The sequence below is a fragment of the Felis catus genome, chromosome B3 (assembly GCF_018350175.1).
Source record: "Felis catus isolate Fca126 chromosome B3, F.catus_Fca126_mat1.0, whole genome shotgun sequence".
NCBI lineage: Eukaryota > Metazoa > Chordata > Mammalia > Carnivora > Felidae > Felis > Felis catus.
The window spans coordinates 105003762-105016754 of record NC_058373.1 but is presented as its reverse complement, the minus strand read 5'-3'; the positions used below and the strand labels follow the sequence as shown (position 1 = coordinate 105016754).

Genomic DNA, 12993 nt, shown 5'->3' with positions numbered 1-12993 from the left:
ATAAATGCTAATGAAAAAAACTATTTGGGAGGAACTTTTGATAAATTACATGTTTTTATTATAGAAAATGCCTCTTTTATTAACAATAGCTTTGATTTTTTGATTATCTAGTACATGCAGGCGCAGTGCTATATCCATTATCTCATTCGATCCTCACAAATCCTCATTAGTCACCAAATGAAAAATAATTCTTGCTCAGAGAGGGTAAGTAACTTGTATACGTTCATACCACTTGTATGTGATGAAACCTGGGATTGCTTTTTCTGTCGCCCCACACTGCCTTTTGAGAAAGATGACAGCTAAATTATAAATGCGGACATCAGGCACACGGAAAGGGAAAAAAAATCCAGAGCCAAAACATTTAAATAAATGTGACAAGATGCATCTAAAATTAAACAGCGCATTGAAGGGTGTGATTTGTTCAGCTACAGAGAAACTATTCCCAGACAGTCTAGATTATGTCTCTAATCAATATGCTCGGTGAGGGAAAGCTATTCCATTTTTTGAAACAGATCCCACACATTTTAGCTGAAAATAGTTAGTCATTTCATAACCAAAGGGGGAGAGTAATCCTTTAACGTCCATATGGCATACGTTTTCTGAGCTTATTTTTGAATTTCCTTCAGTTCCTTAAACCCCAGCCTGACGGGATCACTTGGCAAGGAGAAGAAACACTGCCGTGTGTGTCCTATCAGGACACGCATGGAGCCCCTCTTCTCCAAGTCCTTATCTGACAGAGGTTGTTTTGCCATCTGGGCTTATTGCTTGAAGTTATAAACAAGTCACAGGAACAATGACTGGAACTTTTATATTAAGCAATCGTTGTTAAAATGTTTTAGATGTGATCGTGGTATTGTAGTTACGTTATTAACTAAAGACTTCTCTGATAGAGTTGCATGATGAAAAATTATATGATGCTTGAGATTTGCTACCAAATAATATGAGGAGGGGCAGATTTAATTTATGGATGGGGCAGATAGGCCTTGGGTCGGAGGTTTGGGGGCCTGCGTAATGGCTAGTTGGGTTTCTTTTGAACATTGCTTTGTCTACTTTTGCATATTAAAAAAGTAAAAGTTTTTAAAAGAAGAAATAAAAATACAAGATTGAATCCATTCTTGGGACATGTGTTCATTCTGTGATAATTCTTACCTTCAAGTACAGCATTTAGGCTATACATATAGTTCTCAAAGTATATTCTGATAGGGTTGCTTATTATCATGGGGATCGGTGCATATGGACAATATTTACATCAGGATAACATTGTTTTTCTAAATTCTTTTTTTAATCTTTTTAAAAAAAGTTTATTTACTTATTGAGAGAGAGAGAGAGAGAGAGAGAGGGAGAGAGAGAGAGCATGAGAGCATGAGTAGGGGAGGGGCAGAGAGAGAGAGGGAGAGAGAGAATCCCAAGCAGGCTCCACACTGTCAGTGCAGAGCCCCATGTGGGGCTCAAACTCATAAACTGTGACCTGAGTTGAAATCAAAGGTCAGATGCTTAACCCACTGAGCCTCCCAGGTGCCCCCAGGATAAAATTTTTATTCTCATTTTGTCATTTGATACTTCGATGTAATATTCCTCATTGGATGTCCTCCCAAATAGCATCATCCTTCTCATTATTTCCTGGGACATTTACTGTGGTGGTCATCATTGTCATTGTTATTGTTTTGTGGTACTGTTGTTTTGTAGTGGCAAAAATCTGGGAGTGTGTGAGTACATTTTTGTGGAGTGTGGCAGGCACGCATCCTGTCAAAGTTGTTTGTGGTTTGGAATAGTTATGATGCATTGGGCTAGTGACTGGGTCTAATTATAATGTCTTTATCCTTTACCAATCACCAAGAAGACACTTTATCCTTCACAAAAAAAGAAAAAAAAATTGGCAAAGCCTAGCTTCACACCCTCTAGAGAAAAATGACATGACTTACTGTCTAAAGTTGTCAGTAGGCACATAGATAGCACAGAGAGAAGATTGTCAATGTATGCCTGTCATTCAGGGGCAAAGATCAAAGCAACAGCAAAGCAGCAGGTCAACTATACTTACATTAAAAAAAAAGTAAAACTAGGGGCGCCTGGGTGGCGCAGTCGGTTAAGCGTCCGACTTCAGCCAGGTCATGATCTCGCGGTCCGTGAGTTTGAGCCCTGCGTCGGGCTCTGGGCTGATGGCTCAGAGCCTGGAGCCTGTTTCCGATTCTGTGTCTCCCTCTCTCTCTGCCCCTCCCCCGTTCATGCTCTGTCTCTCTCTGTCCCAAAAATAAATAAACGTTGAAAAAAAAAATTAAAAAAAAAAAAAAAAGTAAAACTAAACCAAACCAAAATCAAAACCAATCTGAACAAGCAAAAGCAGTGACAAATATCCATCAACTGGTGAGTAGATAAACAAAGTGTGGTATAGTGATACAATGGCATATATTCAGCAGTAAAAAGGAATAACCCACTCATACATACTGTAACAGAGATGAACCTAAAAATCATTATGCTAAGTGAAAGAAGCCAGCCAAAAAACCCCCACATATTGTATGATTTATTTTATATGAAATGTCCAGAGGTGACCAATCTATAGAGATCAAAAAAAGTATATTAGTTTTTTCCTAGGGCTGAGGTGGGAACAGGGATTAATTGTAAATGGGCAGTAGGAATTTTATTGGGGTGATGAAAATATTCTAAAACTGGACTATGGTGATAATTGCATAATTCGAGAAATTTAATAAATTTACTAAAAATCATGTAAGTGTATACTCAAAACTGGTGAATTTTATGGTATGTGAATTATACCTCCACAAAGCAGTACCGAGGACTTGGTTTTCACTGTACGTTTGACATTGCTGAACATATGAGATGCAGTAGTTATCAGAGCTGTAAAATGGGATGGCCCCTGGACAAAGTTTGCTTGTCACATGTTACAACATTACAAATGCCTACTCTCTGATTCGGAACTCCAGCACCAAAAAGTTTTGTACCAAAAATTGCTGGTGGTGTTGAATGTCTCTTAGAAATACATCTGCATGGCTTTCTTCTTATCATAGGGTAAAAGGATTCCCTTCTTTTATTCAAAGCTAATCCCTCCAGTTGGGCTCTGTTCTTCATTCCCTACTCTTCCTCCCTGACTTTTCTTTCTCAACTACCTGTCTCCCTTTCTTTTCCATCAGCATCTTTCCAAAAAGGAACATCTTCCCTCAAACTATCTTTTCCTCTGGCAAACACCCTCTTTTCCTTTCCTTTCCTTTCCTTTCCTTTCCAACTAACCTTATTGAAAGACTTGTCTATTTTTTTTTCATCCTCCTTACTTTCCATTGTTCCTTAATCCATTACAGTCTAGATTTTGCCACGTGACCAAAATTTCTCTTGCTTGACACATCAGTAATTTCTTAGGTTGCTGGATCCAATGGATACATCTCCCTTTTAACCTATATGACCTCTCTGTAAGTTTTCAAACTGTTTGACTCCTCTCACCTTGAAACTTTCTTTTCCCTCACCTTCTACAATAATACCCTGTTTGGGTTTATAACACTTTATGGATATTTCTTTAGAGTCTTCTAGTATTCTGTCTATCCCTTAATATATGTTATCCACCATTTTGTCCTTGGCTCACCTCTCTTCTTACCTCTGTATACTCTTCTTGAGTTATCTCATCCTTCTCCATGACTTCATTTACCGTCTTAGACTCATGGCCACTCACACACTCTCCAACAATCTATACCTCCAGGTCAGATCTAGTCCCTGTGTTTAAATTTTAAAAGTTTTTAAATCTTTTAAAATTTATTTTTGAGAGAGAGAGAGAGAGACAGACAGACAGACAGACAGACAGAACGTGAGTGGGGGAGGGGCAGAGAGAGAGAGGGGGACACAGAATCCAAACCAGGCTTCAGGCTCTGAGCTGTCAGAACAGAGTCTCATGTGGGGCTTGAACCCATGAGCTGCAAGATCATGACTTGAACCAAAGTCAGATGCTTAATCGACTGAGACATCCAGGTGCCTGTATTCCCTGTGTTTAAAACCTACAGTTTTCAATTATTTACTGATCAGTTCTTTGTAGAAGTATCACAACTGTCTTAAATTCAACAGGTCCAAATCTTCACTACTTACAATCTGTTGAAAAGTGGCCCCATAGCCTACATTTCTTATTATTCTGAAGGACCTCTTTCCAGGAGCCCAAACTGGAAACCTAAAATAGTCATTCTCAACTCCTCCCTTTCTTTACTTCCAATATTTAATCAGACATGAAGTCCTGTGATTTCTTTTTCTTGTATATCTCAGGTCTGTTACCTCCTCTTCATCCTTACTACTACATTAGTTCAGACCTTCACCATCCTTCTCTTTCATTCTCTAATATTGCTTTTACAAGACCACAACACGGTAACCACGAGGATTCTGTGGGTTCTGTGCACTGTCACTTGGGACTTTATGATCAGTAAATCCCTGAGAGAGAAATTTGGTGAATACTGTCTTTGCAGAGTTCAGGGATCATAGAGCTGCAGGACTTAGAGATGGCATCAAAGATGGCTTCAGCAAAGTTGACCCAGTGGCAGTGAAGCTCCTAGCAAAAGTATAGCAGTTATCCACACCACTCATCAGCAGCAGTGTCTTAGACACAAGAACAGACGGAATGTCAGTTCATTTAAAAGTCAAGAGTAAGATGAACCTTAGTGAGACCCAAAACCTTGTCACCTTGTAAAGAGAGTATCACCTGGCCGGAATGAAATGCTTATTGATCTTCTTCTTCTTATAGTAGCCTCATCTCATAGGAATTAAGGTATCTTGGACAGAATGATGGTCCCACGGATGGCAGTTGGTACAACTCAGTGGGTGACAACACAGTGGTCACAAACAACTTCAGTCTGGGTTCTTGACTGCTCTGGGTCTGTTTCAGAATGGACAAGATCATCAGGGCCTAGGGGCGCCTGGGTGGCGCAGTCGGTTAAGCGTCCGACTTCAGCTCAGGTCACGATCTCGAGGTCCGTGAGTTTGAGCCCCGCGTCGGGCTCTGGGCTGATGGCTCAGAGCCTGGAGCCTGTTTCTGATTCTGTGTCTCCCTCTCTCTCTGCCCCTCCCCGGTTCATGCTCTGTCTCTCTCTGTCTCAAAAATAAATAAACGTTAAAAAAAATTTTTTTAAATTAAAAAAAAAAAAAGATCATCAGGGCCTAGAAACATTGTCCTGGAAAGGAGTAAAAAAAAAAAAAAAAAAAAAAAAAAAAAAATCTCAGACTCCTTGGTAGGTGAGGAAAAGAGATCTCCTCCAGGGAAATAACCTCCATGGCCTTGAGCAGCTTGAATACCAAGTACCTCTCCTGTCTTCGGCCTCCAAGAGTCTGGCCATTACTGCCAATGGCTTCTGTAAACTGCCTCAGCCCCCTACTGGAGTCCTTCCCAGGGCTCAGGGCCCAACCAAAGTCCTGATACTCTCATCTGCCATTTTGTGTGTTTTCTAAAAACCAAAATCACTCACCATTTTTTCCCATGTATTAGAACTGCTTCTTCACTAATCTTCCTGCCTTAAACATTGTCCTGTCTCCTGTCTCTTCACATTTCTCACTTAGTTTTATTTCCTTACACTGCTACGCAAGAGATGTTTACACACCCCAACCCTGATCATATCTTCTTCCTGCTTAAAACCCAGAGCCATTAGGATGAATTCCAGATTACTTAGGATGGAAGACAAAATCCCTCAGGACCTGGTCACTGCTCATCTCTCCCTGGCCTGGTCTTCCCACCATTCCTGTCTTAGAACCATGCCAAGCATACTGAACTATGAGCAGTTCCCTAAAGATGCTATGTTTTTTTGTTTTTTGTTTTTTTCCCTTCAGTTCACGGCTATGACTTTGTACACTGCTTCCTTTCCCTATCTGGACTGCCTTCATCCTTCAGGATTTAGTTCAGACAGTCCCTTTGCCGGAAGTCTTCCCTAGCCTTCCAGGTTATACCAGGTAACCCTTCTTTCGGTTCCTTTAGCCTCCAGTACTAACGTTTTATTACACCATCTTGTAATTTTCCCTTTTTCTTCTTTATCTACCTTCGGACTGCAAAATCTTTGGGTCTGAAGATGGTGTTTTAACTTTGCATTCTCAGGGCTGGACATACAAAGTATTCAATAAATGTTTTTCTTTTTAATGAATCAATGATGCATAGAATAATGAAGGAAGGAAGGATATAATGAATAAATAAAATAGAGCCTGTAAATTTTTCCCTTCATTTGTAAGAGGTCAAGAAGGCAAGCCAACTTACCTTCAGAAAGGAGGTCCAGACTTGTTGCTCTAAATGACTACTGCATAGTATATAAAAGGTCTGCAGAGAAGGAAATTACATGAAGGTTTAACTTCTTAAACTCAAAGACAGCAAGTTCCCTTGACCCTTTATTTGTTCTGACCTTTAACGCGACTTTATTATTCATAAAAACAATTAGCATCTAGTTTTGGACTTCCAAGACATAAATACTTTGATTTGGGAATTATTACTTCCTCTTGCATATGAGAAAAGGAAATCAGCAAGAAAACTAACAAGAAGTGGGTTATTTCAGGGGTGCCTGGCTGGCTGAATTAGTGACGCATATAATTCTTGATCTCTGGGGTCATAAGTTTGAGCCCCACGTTGGGTTTAGAGATTACTTGAAAATAAATAAGCAAACTAGTTAATTAATTAAAAAAGAAGTGGGTTATTTCAGTGGGTGTCATGTTGATGAATGCTACATATTTCTCTTTCTCTTTCTTTGTTGTTTTCTTTCTTTTTTTCTCTCGGTTTCGTTCTTTCCTTCTTTTCTCTTTCTTCTTTCTTTTCTTTCTTTCTTTCTTTCTTTCTTTCTTTCTTTCTTTCTTTCTTTCTTTCTTTCTTTCTTTCTTTCTTTCTTTCTTTCTTTCTTTCTTTCTTATGCTACCCACTTCTTTCTGTCTGCAGTCTTTCTTTTGTATTTACCCATCAATGTACACCACTCTGCAAATATGTCATTAAGCATATCATCCTGGGGCAGCACTTCTTTCCAATTATATCAGTTAATTATGATTCAGTGTTTGTTTCTAGTTCGGTAAACAGGACATGAAAAAACGTCAAACTAAAGTGGCAGATGTTTTGCTTTCGACATAAAAAAACACCTTTTTTTTCTGGAAAACTTCAAACAGGCTTTGTAGTTTTAAACAATATGAAAGCATTTTAAGTGCATAAGATAAAAACACCCCTTATTAAGTTATTTTCTTGGAGAAGCATTCATATTGTATAGAAGCATATCAATTAAAATACACATACATGTGCGTGATTTTACACAAATGTGATCATTGGTCCTAAAAGTTTTTTTTTTTCACTTAATATATTTTTGACGTCTAAGCCTGTACCTATACTCTTACCTTTTTTCAATAGCTATAGCTTTAATCGTTTCCCATGGATGTATTTATTTATTTATTTATTCATTTATTTTTATTTTTAAAATGTTTATTTTGAGGGAGCAAGCGAGCGCACATGAGCTGGGAAGGGACAGAGCAAGAGGGAGAGAGAGAATGCCAAGCAGGCTCCAAACTGTCAGTGCAGAGCCCCACGCAGCGCTCAATCTGACCAACGGGATCGTGAGGTCATGACCTGAGCCAAAATCAAGAGTTGGGCACTTAACAAGCCCCTCAGGTGCCCCTGAATTGGGGAGTTCTATTTCCATCCAGGATGAGGCAGGTGGAAAGTATCACTTCCACCCTAACTATAATAAAATGTGAGATTAACTACAAAGTCATAACATTACTTGAACCTATCGAAAAGTTTGTAATGCAGGGATGTCTGGGTGGCTTAGACAGTTAAACATCTGACTCTTGATTTTTGCTCAGGTCATGATTTCACGGTTTGTGGGATCGAGTCTGCTTTGGGCTCTGCACTGTCCTTTTAGGATTCTTTGTCTCCTTGTCTCTCTGCCCCTCTTTCACGTGTGCTCTCTCTCTCAAAAATAAATAAATAAATAAATAAATAATACATACATACATACATACATTTTAAAAAGTAAAAAAAAAAAAACAAAAACAACTTGTGATGCAGAGCAACTAAGCAGCTTGAAGTCCAAGAAATATAGACTCTTTCCAAAGAGATAACTTTCTTTAACCGTAACTGGGGCTAAATACCTTTTCATGTGGTTATTTGAGATTGCCTACTTATGTTCTTTGCCATTATTGCATTGAGCTGATTGCCTTTTTATTAGCGGCAACACCAGAATTCTTATATAGGAAGAACTTAAGATGAGCAACCTTGTTGGCAAGGTTAAAGCTAAGGACCTTGCCTTGAAATTGTGATTGCACAGTACTTTACATAAGATTGCGAAAAAGTCAATTGTCCTTATCAAGGAATGGAGGGCAGGTAATGGAAATAGCCTCCCCATCTCCCAGTCCCTCCTCGATATTATCACTGCTTTTATTTTTATAAGAGCTCTTTGTTTATTAAATACATCCGTCTTTTATGTTATGTTCGTTGTGAATATTTTTTCTGGTTCTTCTTTCAACTCTAGGTAGAGTAATGTTTACCCTTTAGAATTTAAATATTTTATATGAAATATTTTATCATTTATTTATGGCTTCTGAAATAACTGTCACATGTAGAAAATACTTCCAAGATGCAGGACTATAAAAAATTTTACCCATTTTTTTCTGGTACATTTATGGTGTCATATGTTTATGCTTAAATTTCTGATCTACCTGGGATATATTTTTGGCAAGAAAAAAAATACAGAAATACAGCTTTTAAAAAAATGATTAGCTGGTTTTCTCATACAGTTATGATTTTTAAAAATGTTACTTCTAAAATTCTAGAGGGAAATAAACACATGGGCTTCCTTTTGTTGTAATTACTCAGAACTTGTTCCTACTGCTTTGCAATATTTCAATGAATACACTCTTTTCCCGGTGTTTTCCCGACGTTCCAAATACGTCTTAATGCAAATTAACTGTTGTTAAAATAAAGTGATCTCAGGAGAGAATAAAATATATATAGGGATACATGAATACATACAAATAGTTTGACATGAAGTTGACTTTACTGTCACCAACACAAGATAATTCTTTGAGAGTAATTTCTACTATTTTTTGTGTGCCTTTCAGCAACCTTGCCCCAAAGAATGTATTATCTAACTGTTAAGATAATGTGATATATTTAGGTGATTTCTTATTGGTCCGTTTAAAAATTTAAAACAACGTTAGAGTACCTGGGTGGCTCAGTCGTTTAAGTGTCTGAGTTCAGCTGGGGTCATGATCTCATGCTTCATGAGTTCGAGCCCCGCATAGGGCTCTGTGCTGACAACTCAGAGCCTGGAGCCTGCTTCAGATTCTGTGTCTTCCTCTCTCTCTGCCCCTCCCTTGCTCACACTCTGTCTCTCTCTCGCTCCAAAAAAATAAATAAACATTTAAAAAAATTTAAAACAATGCGTATTAAAGTATACTGTTCTTTAAAAAAAAAAAATATATATATATGTATTTCTTTAAGTAACCTCTACACGCAATGTGGAGTATAAACTCATGACTCCAAGATCAAGAGTCAAATGCTCTTCCAACTGAGCCATCCAGATGCCCCTAATGTATAGTGTTCTTTTTTTCACTAAACTTTTAAAAATGTTTTTATTTATTTTTGAGACAGAGAGACAGAGAGAGAGAGAGAGACAAAGCACGAGTAGGGGAGGGGCAGAGAGAGAGGGAGCCACAGAATCTGAAGCAGGCTCCAGGCTCTGAGCTGTCAACACAGAGCCTGACATGGGGCTCGAACTCAGGAACCTAAGCTGAAGTTGGAGGCTTAACCAACTGAGCCACCCAGGTGCCCCCTAAAGAACACCCAGGTGTTCTTAAAGGCAGGGAATATGTTTAGTCAACATCATAGTGATACTGAATAAGTAATTTTTGAATAAATAGATGAATGTCAAGCTGTAGAATATATATCCTAAAAGGTATATTGGTGATCATTAAAATGTGAGCTGTAGAGTTTAAAAAGTGAAGTAGGTTTCATCCTGTGATTGGGGATTTTTTTCTATGGGTTTTTTTTTTCTTCTTTAATTAAGGAAGAAGAAACCTAAGTCATATTAATGTCCAGAGTTTATATATTGAGCATATTTTAGTTCCAAATATATCAGGAGCCAAAAGATAACATTGTACTTGGATACAAAAGAACTCAACTGGAAGAATGTTCTCATTTATTAGAAGGATCACAAGTAAAATAGATTAGTCAAGCTAGCCCCTCCTCTGCTAAGTCTTGGGAGTTAACAACCCAGAATATTAATGAATAAGTCTGTGCTTCTTTGCCTATGTCCTTGAGGCAGAGGGACCGTGACAAAGGTGCACTAAAGTGGGAGGAATGAGCTGGAAGACAACCAGTATAAAACAGTATAGAAGGCCTGAGTCCTGATCACCTGAAGCTTTTGAGCTTGGCATTAGATATTCCCCATAGAATGAGGCCCTAAAATTTTACCCTACTCCCTTGGCCCTCTCCCCAACTGGAAAGATGGGGCGAGGCCATGCCTTGGTTTAGGATGCTTCATCAACACTTCATTTGAAGCCACATCTAACCCAGGGGAAAGCATGACTTGGTGATCTTCTATTTTGGGGCTTGGGGGAGGAAATTGGTTGATTGATATCATTTTTATTGTCTCTTTTTATTAAGTGCACGAATTTAATAAGTGCTTAATTTAGTTTGTGCGGGTGGGCTTGGGAAACTACTACAGGCTGTAATTTTTGTGTGTGTCAACCTACAGAAGTCATTCTGAACAAAAACAACCTTAGCTTCGGCAAAATGTAGGCAGTAATTAAGGTGAAGATGGGAGCTTTGTGCTTAAATTATTAAGAGAGTTTCTGTGATTTTCCTTACCATTACGGCGCTGAACTGGGAGAACAATGTGGTGAGATTTTAAAGCTCTCGGTTCCTGGAGAGAAGAAAAAGCAGCTTCTCAAGGACATAAAAACATAATCATTCTCATTTTTTTCTTTTTCTTCTTTATTTAAATTCAGGTTAATTCACATATAATGTAGTATTGGTTTCAGGAGTAGAATTTAGTGATTCATCACTTATATATGATACCCAGTGTCATCCCAACAAATGCCCTCCTTAATGTCCATCACCCAGTTGGCCATCTCCCACCCACCTCCTCTCCAGCAACACTGTTGGTTCTCTAGAGTTAAGAAAGAGTCTCTTGGGGCGCCTGGGTGGCTCAGTCGGTTGAGCGTCCGACTTTGGCTCAGGTCATGATCTCAGGGTCCGTGAGTTCGAGCCCTGCGTCGGGCTCTGTGCTGACAGCTCGGAGCCTGGAGCCTGCTTCCGATTCTGTGTCTCCCTCTCTCTCTGCCCCTCCCCCGTTCATGCTCTGTCTCTCTCTGTCTCAAAAAATAAATAAACATTAACAAAAAAAAAAGAAAAAAAAAAGAAAGAGTCTCTTATGGTTTGCCTCTCTGTTTTTATCTTTTTTATTTTTCCTTCCCTTCCCCTATGTTCATCTGCTTTGTTTCTTTTTTTTATTTAAAAAAAATTTTTTTTCAACGTTTATTTATTTTTTGGGACAGAGAGAGACAGAGCATGAACGGGCAAGGGGCAGAGAGAGAGGGAGACACAGAATCGGAAACAGGCTCCAGGCTCTGAGCCATCAGCCCAGAGCCTGACGCGGGGCTCGAACTCCTGGACCACGAGATCGTGACCTGGCTGAAGTCGGACACTTAACCGACTGCACCACCCAGGCGCCCCTCTGCTTTGTTTCTTAAATTCCACATATACGTGAAATCATATGGTATTTGTCTTACTCTGACTTATTTCACTTAGCATAATACATTCTAGTTCCATCCACATAGTTGCAAATGGCAAGATTTCGTTCTTTTTGATCGCTAAGTAATATCCCATTGTATACATACCACATCTTTTTAAAAAAAATTTTAATGTTTATTTATATTGGGGTGCATGTGCCCCTTTGAATCAGCATTTTTGTATCCTATGGATAAATACCTACTAGCGCAATTGCTGGGTTGTAGGGTAGTTTTATTTTTAACTTTTTGAGGAACCTCCATACTGTTTTCCAGAGTGGCTGCACCAGTTTGTATTCCTACCAACAGTGTAAAAGTGTTCCCCTTTCTCCTCATCCTCACCAACATCTGTTGTTTCCTGAGTTGTTAATTTTAGCCATTTTGATGTTTGTGGGGTGATATCTCATTGTGGTTTTGATTTGTATTTCCCTGATGATGAATGATGTTGAACATCTTTTCAGGTGAAAAAATAATTCTCATTAAGTGCCAACAATTGTTAAAATGTTGACATATATTTGTTGATTGTTATGTACATATGTGAAATATGTATTTTTTAATTTAAAAATGTCTTTTCTTACCATTCCGACTCTATTATCATACAATAGAAAGGTGTTCTTTTTTTTAAGTTTATGTATTTATTTTGAGAGAGAGAGAGAGAGAGAGAGAGAGAGAGAGAGAGACAGTGCAGAGGAAGGGTAGAGAGAGAGAGAGGGAGAGAGAGAATCCCAAGCAGGCTCCCTGCTGTCAGTGCAGAGCCTGATGCAGGGCTCGAACTCACGAACTGTGAGATCATGACCCGAACCAAAATCAAGATCAGGATGCTTAACTGACTGAGCCGCCCAGGTGCCCCAGAAAGGTATTCTTCTGTTGTTAGTTATCACCCCAAGGGGTTTTCCTTTTAATATCTTTTGTGTTTTTATTTCTAATTACAAAATTAAAAAAAAAATTTTTAACATTTATTTATTTTTGAGACAGAGAGAGAGCATGAACAGGGGAGGGTCAGAGAAAGAGGGAGACACAGAATCTGAAACAGGCTCCGGGCTCTGAGCTGTCAGCACACAGCCCGACGCGGGGCTTGAACCCACAGACCGCGATCATGACCTGAGCTGAAGTCGGACGCTTAACCGACTGAGCCATCCAGGCGCCCCTCTAATTACAAAATTAATACATGCTTTCAATAAAATAAAAAAAACAGTAATGTACAAAGTAAAATGTTAAATCCTTCTTTTCTCCATTCAGTCTATTTCTTAGAAGTACTCACTAATAAGTAGTGGG

At 38.8% G+C, this 12993-nt stretch overlaps 1 protein-coding gene across 1 annotated transcript in view; it reads left to right on the top strand.

Moving 5' to 3' along the window:
- Nucleotides 1–12993, top strand: part of ARMH4 (armadillo like helical domain containing 4) — a 166795-nt gene that overhangs the window by 7807 nt on the left and 145995 nt on the right. The window contains exon 2 of the mRNA XM_023255722.2: nucleotides 112–204. The gene's annotated coding sequence lies outside the window, so the exon portion shown is untranslated. The remainder of the gene's footprint in view (nucleotides 1–111; nucleotides 205–12993) is intronic.